At 36.2% G+C, this 10051-nt stretch overlaps 1 long non-coding RNA gene across 2 annotated transcripts; it reads left to right on the top strand.

Moving 5' to 3' along the window:
* The first annotated feature begins 234 nt into the window (after nucleotides 1-234).
* On the top strand, nucleotides 235-8960 carry LOC113983448. Of its 2 annotated transcripts, XR_003539094.2 has the most exons (4): nucleotides 235-2243; nucleotides 3167-3273; nucleotides 3691-3777; nucleotides 4464-8960. It is a non-coding gene; the product is annotated as an uncharacterized LOC113983448 (long non-coding RNA). The 2 variants fall into 2 exon arrangements; XR_005562877.1 differs by lacking the exon at nucleotides 235-2243 and having other exon boundaries at nucleotides 2655-3273.
* The last annotated feature ends 1091 nt before the right edge of the window (nucleotides 8961-10051 follow it).

Below are 10051 nucleotides of genomic sequence, written 5' to 3'. Positions count from 1 at the left end.
ACTATCTCTCCAACCTCTTCAATCTGCTGAAGAACACAAGAAATGGCAAGTAACACATGGCCAAAGCATGTCTTCAACTATTTTCATCACAATCTAAAGGGGACGTAAAGCACAATACAGAACATGTGTTCAGATCTCATTTCAGACCACATCTGCATGTTCTAGTTTTTTGTTTTGTTTCGGGTTGGGTTTTTTTGTTTGTTTGTTTTTTGGGGTATCTCCTTGTGTTTTGTTTTGCTGAGTTGGGCTTTGTTTTGTGGGGTTTTTTTGTGTTGTTTTTTCTTTTTAATATGACAAATGTAATTTTGAAGTCAATTTCTTTTAGATACATGGCCATAGCAATAAACAGTGCTATGCAGGAAAAGGTTTTTGTTTTGTTTTGTTTTAGTTTAGTTTAGTTTAGCTGTTTTGTTTTGTTTAAAACCACAGATTATGCTGTTTCTCAATCCATTTCCACTCCCACTCACTGTCCAGGAATTATATACACACATGACAAACACCTATTTCAATAAAAAAGCAAGTAGAGCTAAATTTTTTTAGATAAGGCCTTCCAAGGCTCTTTTACCTAAAAATAGTAGTAACCTGCTATTAAAAAAATAAATAAATGAAAAAAATCTCAGCTTCATTTTCAGATCCTAGTGTTTGATACATAACATGGGAGCTATGGGCAGAAAGGAGGAGAAATCCTGTATAATGTGCAATTTTGATCTGCAGTCATTTAGAGACAATAAATATGAAACTCCTATTTTATGGAGATGTATCTTCAGGGTAGAAAAAAGCTTTAAGAACCACCTCTGAGTGATATAACTGATCACCATATCATGCTAGATTGAGCTGAATGTAAGTGCCACACTGGCAGCACTCTGATTGCATTGCCTCTGCTCTTACCTAGCTAACAGATGTCATTTTATGTCAGCAGGAGACTTTTCCACATCCTCTGGCCTATTCACTAGTTCCGATTTACATGTTGCCACTGGACAAGACAGTTCACAAACATTTGATGAACATTCATTGATAGACTGACGAAACTCTGATTTCTCAGTCACTGGAGCTTCATATTGATTCGTCTGGGAACTGGTCAGATGTGTGACAGCACTGAGATATACAAAAAAATCTAATATTCAAAATAAAAGCATTAAAAAGCAGAGAAGAAATGGAAATTCTGAGTGTCTCCAAGTTCTTGTTTCTATATCAAGTTACACTGTACTACCAGAAGATAAATAATTATTGCTCTTACTGTGTACTGGGAATATAAATTTCAGCATGTATTCAGGAGTTAATATTATTTAAATTTGTTTTATACTTACATAAAACGTTTCCAGGGTCATCTGTCATTTCTAAGGATGCAGATGTATTTGATCTCTGTCTCTTCCCTGACAGACTACTGACTACAGTAATGCTGTTTGTGGAGATGTTAAACATCTTCCTGTTCAGTTCATCCAGTGTCCAGCTGCTCAACTATTGGCAAAATCTCACCTAAATAGCCCCAGACTGCTATAATATCTCCTCCCTGACTGTCAGTTTATCACAGGATTGATTTTACCTGCAGGCAATTCTCCTCAGTGGCATTTTGCCACTGAGTGATCTGTGGATGGTTAGGTTTCTCTTTGTACGGACCGGAAAGTCTGAGGCTACACCATCACAGTGAGACACTTCAGCAGAAAACTGTTTATTCACTGATTTCAGTTTATATGACATGTGCCATGAATTGACTTGCTTTAATTGTTGGCTGTGGATGTGGGACAGATTTACCCTTGTTACATGGCAATCCTTACCAAATTCATTTAACTGCCAGGATTTTAAGACAGATAAATTAAAAAAACCCACAACTATTCCTTTTCCAGTTTCCTCTGAAGCACTTGTCGTATTGCCACTTTCTTGTTTTTTTTTTTTTTTTTTTTTTCACTTGCTTCCTAATGGTTGGGTATTCAGGGACCCTCTGAACCTTTCAGTCTGGCATGGAATCCTTTTCTCCTTGACCCACGTACAGCTCATTCTCAAAGGGCTGTATTCAACAGTTCCTTTTTTTTTTTTCTTCCTCTGCTTTCTAAATATTTTGACCCCTTCTTATCTTCTTGGATGCTTTTGCATTGAATACAACTATGAATAATTAATTAAACACTAATAACAAATCATTTATGCTTTGAATTTTTTTACACAGGTATTAAAAGGCCTAGAAAAGTCATGGTTGTTGCAACATCTCCTCCATCCTCCTTCTCCTGCCATGGAACTCTTCAAAGCATGTCTGTAGTGGTATAAATTACAAAAAAGGGTTACTTGAGATGGGGATGTTGACAAAGCGTAGAGAAAGTTGAGATTCAGGGTTTCTTGCCTTTTTATTTCCTGCAGTCCCTGAGGATTAGAGAATTTACATCAGCATAGGAAGATTGTACACTTCAGTAAGGTGTTAATACCTTGAGGATGCAGTGAGGAAGGAGAAATATCACTGGAGGAATAAGTGATGCCTAAAATGACCAATTATGGGTCTAATTTTCTGTCCTGTTTCCAGTCAGAGTTATAAGCTGCAATATTTGGAATTTCCTGCCATCAGCTGTGTATTGCCAGAGGCATAGGCAGGCCTATTTGTATTTTGTCATGTAATTTTCAAATTATTTTATTTATTCCCAAAAGAATCATTGTGTAGTACAAATTCACAGTTTAACTGGATTTCTTGGTTGCTTCTCGCTCCAAGTTCCATTTAAATGTAAACATGTGGATCTGATCTGTAAAAACTTCTGTTGGGTTTGAAGCCTCAGTTCTTATTTCAGTCTCTATTTTGAGAATTCTCCTAGGATTTTCCATGGTCTATCTCTTAACCCATACAGCACAATACAACTTTTCCTTGAGTTTTTTTTTTTGTGTGTTTGTTTGTTTGTTTGCATTTTTTTTAGCTGGAGTAATTTTGTCTTAAAGGACATGTTGTAATATGCATGTGCAAACATGAAGAAATATACAGCTTCCAGTGACTTTAAAAATTCGAGACTTACTTTGATAAAATAGAACATTAGTCCATTTTCTCACGTGAAAATGTTGATATTTAAGCTATTGTAATCCGTTTCATAACAAAAAATAAATAAGATGAACTGGTGAGTTTCTTGGGGAGAATTATATATCTCCAGCAACACAACATTTTGACCATATCTCTGTTTTCTTACTTTCATTGCAGAAACACAAAACTTTGGACTCTCAGGCAGAAGAAAATTTGACTGCACTCAGGTTGAGTTGTTACATGAAAGAGTGTTCAGACTGTTCACTTCAGAATCTTGCCTCACTGTAAGTTACATGACAACATTTTTCCAAACACAAAAAATTTTAATACATTGGAAGTTTTACAAGAATTCCTCACTTTCTCGCTTTGTTAATTATAAATTCCTGAATCCTAGTTAGGTTTGTGAGAAGGGTGAGGAAAGGACAACCCTGTGGAGTCTGTGAGGAAGGGACAAGGACTTTTAAATAAAATAAGAGAAAACAAAATGTATGAAAGGCTTTTAATATTATTAAAATAAGGTTCTTGATCCATTGAATTTGCCATGAATGATGAATGTTGCCATGAATGTTAATTTAAAGACTTGTTTCAAGTTTTAAATCACATACAGTACAATCAGAAATTGAATTCCTTTCATTAATGAAGGGCAATCAAGGCACTTAGACCTTTGGACTTTTAATGAAATTTTTAAATAAACATTTTAGATTGCTACTCCAACGTATCCAAAAATTGAAAGCCTGCTGCCACACACTGCCTGGGTGATTGGAGAAGAGAAAAGCTACGCAACCAAGGTTAGTAAGAGATACATTTTCCTCTCAGGCCAGCAAATATACTGATGGTAGATTGAATTTTGCTAACTTCATCTCTGATGAAATAGATGTATTATATTCCTGTTACATAAGTCTTAATACACAGGCTACACTCTCTATAGTTATTCACAGTAGGGTTTTAGTAATGGTCAATTAAACTATTGCATTTAAATACCTGTTAGAAAGTTACCTGAGATAGTACATCAAATACCACTACACACTTAATATGATGAGCATTCATACTCATAATATATGCTATAATATAATGAAGTAAAACCCAGTTGTTTTACTAGATCTTTTTTAATCAATGTATGCAGCTGAAGATACAACTTTTTTTCTTCTAAACACTTGAAATACAGAAGATAAGACTATGTAGCAGTTTACAGTCTAAATTACATTATGTAAACTGTCCATTTATGCATTCATATAAATCTAATATGAGCATTAGTTAAGGAAACAGTGATTTGCACTTTCAGTGACATTTTGAAATGTTTAAATACTCACAGATCAACACTACTTTCTACCATCAGCAATTATTTTTATGTAAATAGTGTATGAAAATTCGAGTTTCATTCCATGACAACGAATTGGAGAAGTTATAAGTAGAAAATGCAGGTTGTTCAGTCAAGTTCTTCCTCATTCAGTCTTTTCATCATCCTCTGTTGCAGGTTTGCCATTGCTGTGTCTGCTTGTAGAAGAACAATTTGCAGCAGTGAACTCCTCATGGTTTCTTCCTCTCTGTTCAATCCACAGCACCATTAACCAAAACTTTAGATGGGTTATCAGAGAAAAGATTCCTCCCTCTGAGGGTGGTAAGGCCCTGGCACAGATTGCCCGGAGAAGCCGTGGCTGCCCCATCCCTGGAAATGTCCAAAGCCAGATTGGATAGTGCTTGGAGCAAACTTTGGGATAGTGGAAGGTGTATAATCTACATTACAAAATATTAATTTTGAAATAATTTTGAAATCACACACGTAGGTATTAGCTTGCACACAAACACACACACCTACACACTGGCATACAATAAGTTCATTTTGAAGAAGTAAGAGAACCTTTAGCTTGGGATGTGTTTATCCAAATACCGGCTGAGCTACATGTGACAAGCTTTACATTCTGTATGTAAAAGTACATGCTTCTATCAGTTCAAGCTGCAGAAAGCAAAGATAAAAAACTTTAAAAGCATGAATTACGATGTGCTTTTAATTGCCAAGGGAAATACAGGCAGACATGGATTTCTGGAGGCTACACACTTTCCTCTGGCTTGTTCAAGCATGCAAACAAATATATGATTTTTTTTTGGTTTGGGGATTTTTTTAAAGATGTAAAGGAATAAAAAGCTAAGGTGGATGCCCCTTGCCAAAACCACAGCAGACGTAAGAAGTAGAAGGACAATTTCAAAGCAGTGTGCAAGTCTATCAGCACGAAGCTTGTCTCAGTCTCCACACACCACTTTGAAAGATTTCCCAGAGGTTTCTGTCTGGTATTTTCTTATTCCTATAAAAGTGCTAAATGAAAGAAATGAAAGAAAAAAAAATAAAGTCTGAAAGTAAATGCTCTGTGCAAAATGAGACAATGAGCAAAGTATCTCTGGCTGGATAAACAGAGTTTTGGTGTGGGAAAGAGAAAAATGATTATTTGGTGAATATTTTGTTCTTTGAGAAAACATTTTTCAAGTGTTCAGCTTTGTCCAGAGGCAAATAATACCTTTGAGTAACAAACACTTTGACATTTGGCTGCAGTGAGTGGCTATAAACTCTTCAGAAGAGACAGGCAAGGAAGGAGAGGTGGTGGGGTGTCTCTTAATGTTAGGGAGTATTTTAATACCTGGAGTTTAATGATGATGAGGGTAGGGTTGAGTGTTTTTTGGTAAAGATTAGGGGAAAGGCCAGCAAGGCAGATATTCTGGTGGAAATGTGTTACAGACAACCCAGCCAGGATGGAGAAGCACAAGAAATATTCTATAAGCAGTTGGTAGAAGTGTTACAATTGCTGGTTCCTGTTCGTGTGGGGCACTTCAACTTAGCATGTGTCTACTGAAAATACAATGCAGGGACTTACTCTGGATATTGCCTTTAAAGACAATAAAAACTGTTTGTATAAAGACATTAGCAACAAAAGGAGGGTTCAGGAAGGTCTCCATCCTTTATTTGATCTAGGGGGGGATTGTCACCAAGGATGAGGAAAAGGCTGAGGTACTTAATGCCTTCTCTGTCTCAGTCTTTAATAAGAGGACCGGTTTTTCTTCTGAGCTGGAAGACAGGGATGCAGAGCAGAATGAAGCCCTTATAACACAAGAGAAAATGGTCAGTGACCTGCTACACCAATTAGACAGAGAGGAAGCAGTCTCAAGTTGCACAGGGGAAGTTTAGGTTGTTATCATGAAAAATTTCTTCAATGAAAAAGTTGTCCATCCTTGGAACAGCTGCCCAGGGAGGTGGTGGAATCCCTGTCCCTGGATGGATTTAAAAGCCATGTGAATGTGGCACCTAGGGACATGGGTTAGTGGTGAACATGACAGTATTGGGAGAATGACTGGACTTAATGAGTTTAGAGACAATTTCCAACTTAAACAATTCTACGATTCTATGGCTAGCTGAATAAAGTTGGACCTAGTCTGTTGTTAAAAGCTGCTTCAGAGGACCCTGATTTCTATAGACATGGGGCAATTTTGAATGAATAAAGAGGGATAAGAGGGATTTTCCTCTCATAACTGCTAAAAACAACCTTTGAAGACACCGATATGAACAAGCTCAAGGACTTCAAGGAGACCTACCAATGCTGTGGATGGCTTCCCTATTTCATGCTTGACTTTCCATTCTGTCAGTCATCAACACAGAAATAGCTCAGCAACAGAAATGTTATTAGGTAAGGTGGTATAGAATGACAATAATATTTTGGAAAGGTATATAATTAGTTCCACTTCTGCAAAGAAGCAGGACCTTGACCAAATGCTGCCTGAATCAACATTTACTTTGCTTTCTGCAAAATAAAAAAAAAAAAGGCAGGAAAAAGGCAGGAAAACCCTTAGGTTTAGTTTTAGAGGTAAGTTACTAACTGCAGTATAATATTCATGCTCTAAATACAGAAAGAGGAGTAAAACTGCAGGATGAATTTGGTCCTACTTAAATGGGTGAAAATTATTGTTTTTGTAGCTCTACATCATCTTAAATTTAACCATGAAATACTTTTATGCAACAAGCAACAGTTTTACAACTGTTTTGTAATTATCTTATTTAAAACTCCCATTTTTGTCCTATTACCCACTCACAGGTGAAACTCTGTGAGACTATTCAAAAAAATGACGCTATGATATGACAGATTCATGACATGAATATGGCTCTTCAGTAGAGATTTATATACCTGAAATCTGTAGGATTCTATGAGAATGTTCTCTATATTTGACAGTCACAGAGAAAACCTTACTAAAAAATGGAGAAAAAGAATCAAAATAAACCAAACCTGCTCTGGTTTTAGACATTTTCTTCTGATCTTGCTTATCTTGATAATTTACATTCTTGCATATTTGAGTTGTAAGTTCTGAGGATAACCCAGCAATTATTTTTCTAAAATCCTTTTTAAATTTTATTTAATTGTCTCAATTTAATGCATAAGTTCAGACTTCAGTGAAAAGCTGTGCAAGATTGTATTAAAATATTCAAAATTCCCTTTAAACAATATCTTTAAGGTCTTAACCTCATAAAAGTGTGTAAAACAATGCGGTAATCTCAAACTGAAGTTTTTAAATGTAGGTCACCCCTATTTTCAGTAGTCCTCATTAGTCAAAACTGGGAATAATAAAACCCCAATTCACTGTAGTGAGTATTGGTTTTTTATAAAGTTATGTCTATCAGAAGAAGAAATAATTCAGTGTGGATATTCTCCAGTTGCTTCAAGAAAGCTGAAAGAGGTATTTTAATGACTGTATTCCTTGATGCCTTCGAATTTTTAGGATTTTTAGCTTTTTGTAGATTTTAATATAGCTGTATAATCTGTCACGTTTTATAGTTGTAGTTAACACTCACCAAACCCTATTTCCCTATTTCATATTGAATTTTTGAAATTCTTTAGGCTTAGTTAGGTTCCTTTCAAGACAGAACTATAGCAAATACAACTTGTTTAAGAACATTTGCACCCCAGACCTGAACAACAAGATACTATCACAGTCAAAGCAACCTTCAAGCCCGAAACCTTGGAGAAGATCCAAAGGCTGTAAGTGCTGTGAATAAGAGGAAGATGAAGAATAAAGGGGTCTTAGGACCTTTGACTAAGTTTCTGGGGAGGTGTGCCCAGGGGGCAGACCTGAGGGTGGGTGGTTCTCAGATCAGACCATAAATAGTGGAACCCGTGGACACGGGCGCATGCTTTTTTCGTACCCCTCATGCCAGAGGACCTTCATTAATGACCTACTCTATCATCTTATCTCTACTAAATTTACCTGGAGTTTTTTCTGCTCCTGATCTTTTAAGGCAACTCCTTTTGCTGTTATAATCATGTCATTTCACTGCAATTATTTTGGTATTCTAAGAATTCATTAAAAACACTCTAGTTGTACTTATTTCAATAGTAAACGACCATAAAATAATGTGTAATATATCACATTACAATTTTAATGTAAGTAGTAGGATATATATAACAGCTTTCATATGCATTTTTATGAATTTATCACATTAATTTAGAATACTAGCTTATCTCTTTATGCAAAAATAGAGAGATCTGTCTGTGGTCATACAACTTAGTTGCCATGTTTTATAATTTAACAGCTTTTCAGTCTTCTCAAAACTATTCAAAGAAGAATGACAGAGCAGTCCACAGCTGAGCAATGAGGCACAATTCTGTTAATTTACTCATTCAAGAAAACTCACCTTACATGAACAGTGACATTTGAATGAATTGCAGTGCTTTTTATGTTAACAAGGATCAGGAACCTGAACAAATGTAATAAAACTGAACCTACACGAGGGCTGTAAAACTACACTTACATGCACCTGTTGTCAAAATCACTTTATCTAGAAGGTTGAACATGGACTATGAAAGAAAAAGTGTTTTATTTTCTGAAAACAAAAGCATTAAACCAGAACTATTGTGAAGGATCTTTATGTTGTGTTTCAGACTCTTTATATTCCATAAATTGAATAAAAAATGGTTTGGTCAGGGAGGGACATTTAAAGGTCATCTAGTCCAACCCCTGTTATGAGCAGGGATATTTTCAACAAGGTCAGGTGGCCCTGTCCAAACTGACCTTAAATGTTTCCAGAAATGGGGCACCCACCACCTCTCTGAAGAACCTGTTCCAGTGTCTCACCACTCTCATCATAAAAAAATTCTTCCTTAGATTTGGTTTTACTCTCCCCTCTTTCAGTTTAAAACCATTATCCCTTGTCTTGTTACTGCAGGCCCTACTAAAATTTCTGTCCCCATCTTTATTGTAAGCCCCCTTTAAGCACTGGAAGGGGCTCTAAGGTCTCCTCAGAGTCTTCTCTTCTCCAAGTTGAACAACCTCAATTCTGTCAGACTTTCAATTAATTCATTGGTGGTTTAAACCAGCTAAAATATTGTACTGCAGACAAAGCAGTAAGAAAGAGCTTTTCTTTGAGACCTTAAAAAAGTTGTAAGATGGTTTCCACAGCAACTATGACATTACACAGCAATATAATTTCAGGACTCTTGAATTTATTTATTTATTTGTGCCTGCAGGTTTGCCTCTGGCATAAACCTTTGCTACTGAGTTGAAGCTTATGATACATGTCATACTTCTTTTTCCACTGCCAAATATAGATCTGACCAGCCAGCTTGAAAGGGAGGAATTCTCATAGCTGAAAGAAGAGGGGGAAAAAGGAAAAAAAAACCTTCAGTGTCAAGCTTGCATCTACAAGGAGATGGATGGAAAAGTGAATACCCAGTTTTAAGAAATATAGATTTTTAGCTTGCATGCCAGGCTTAGGAAAAATCCACAGTGGTTTAGTTTAAACTCCATGTAGTGAATCACTTGTTTTACACACATGAGTGAAGGTTGTTACAAAATGACTGCTTCAGGATCTGAACTGTTCTGGAATGCAGAAAATATAGGAATAGGGAATATGAGGGAAAAAATAAAGGGCTGAGGAGAGGAGCTGCTGCAAATCTTGTTAAGGTCTGAAACATCTCAGAAACGAATTTTGATTATTTGCTATGGAGATAAATCTGTGTGGAATTGAATGAAGTAGAAACTTACAGACTGTGCTTTCCAAAGGAAAGATGATCTTTGCTGCTTCTCCTA

This window comes from Pipra filicauda, unplaced genomic scaffold (assembly GCF_003945595.2).
Source record: "Pipra filicauda isolate LSUMZ 115617 unplaced genomic scaffold, ASM394559v2 scaffold168_size1973030_pilon, whole genome shotgun sequence".
In the NCBI taxonomy this organism is placed as follows: Eukaryota; Metazoa; Chordata; class Aves; order Passeriformes; family Pipridae; genus Pipra; species Pipra filicauda.
This window is presented reverse-complemented; position numbering and strand designations above follow the sequence as displayed.